Here is a 903-nt window from a genome sequence, read left to right on the forward strand (position 1 = left end):
GCGAAAACCTGAATATGCACTGCATCTGCTGCCTACTTATACTCAATCTGTGATCAGCGGCAGCTGGATGCAATAATCGCAATAATACACTCGAAGTAGATTGGTCTCTCTAAGCGAGATCCCAATTTCGTCAGTCATCTGACGTGACGTCTCCGTTCCCTCCTTCAGGGAACGAGGGTTACCATATGTAACCGAGACGTTCTCTCAGCTATTGTTTTAATAATTGTACTAAGTAAGACTAATGTGTTTTGTCCATTTTAATGTGTTTGTTCACTAAATGCAAAATGCCTCATTCAGCCAATATATTCATGAAGACAACAAAAGATTTCTTGTTCAGTAAACTTTCTTTTATTAACTCAATAAGTTAATTTCTTGATATGATAGTCATATGTATTATATAGTCTTATAGGACACTTAATATGTTGAGTGAACCATGCATGCTATGTTTGTAAAGAGAATAACATTCATCCTTATACAAAGAAAAGCAATATAAGATATAGTTCTGCATTGCTAAAATGATGAGCTCTTTGCATCACAGCACAACAAATACTGAGAAATAAACAAAACAACTTTTAAATTAAGTCATCAAAAAGCAAAAAAAAAAAAAATCCTATAACAGTAACTACATAATTGATTCAAGCTGCATTGCATGCTGGGAACTCACAAAGTCTTAACAGTTCAGTAAAATGAAATTATTTGTTCAGACAACTGTTGGGACAACATTTGGGGCAGTTCTGTTGGTCTGACATGGGATTTTATGTAGTTGCAAGAAAATATAATTTTTTGGTTTTTAAAACTCAAAAGGTTTCATAAACTGGAAAATGTGACTCTGGAGCACAAAACCAGTCATAGGGGTCCATTTTTTTTTATTGAGATTTATACATCATCTGAAAGCTGAATAAA

The sequence above is a fragment of the Sinocyclocheilus grahami genome, unplaced genomic scaffold (genome assembly GCF_001515645.1).
Source record: "Sinocyclocheilus grahami isolate Dianchi unplaced genomic scaffold, SAMN03320097.WGS_v1.1 scaffold923.1, whole genome shotgun sequence".
NCBI classification, from domain to species: domain Eukaryota; kingdom Metazoa; phylum Chordata; class Actinopteri; order Cypriniformes; family Cyprinidae; genus Sinocyclocheilus; species Sinocyclocheilus grahami.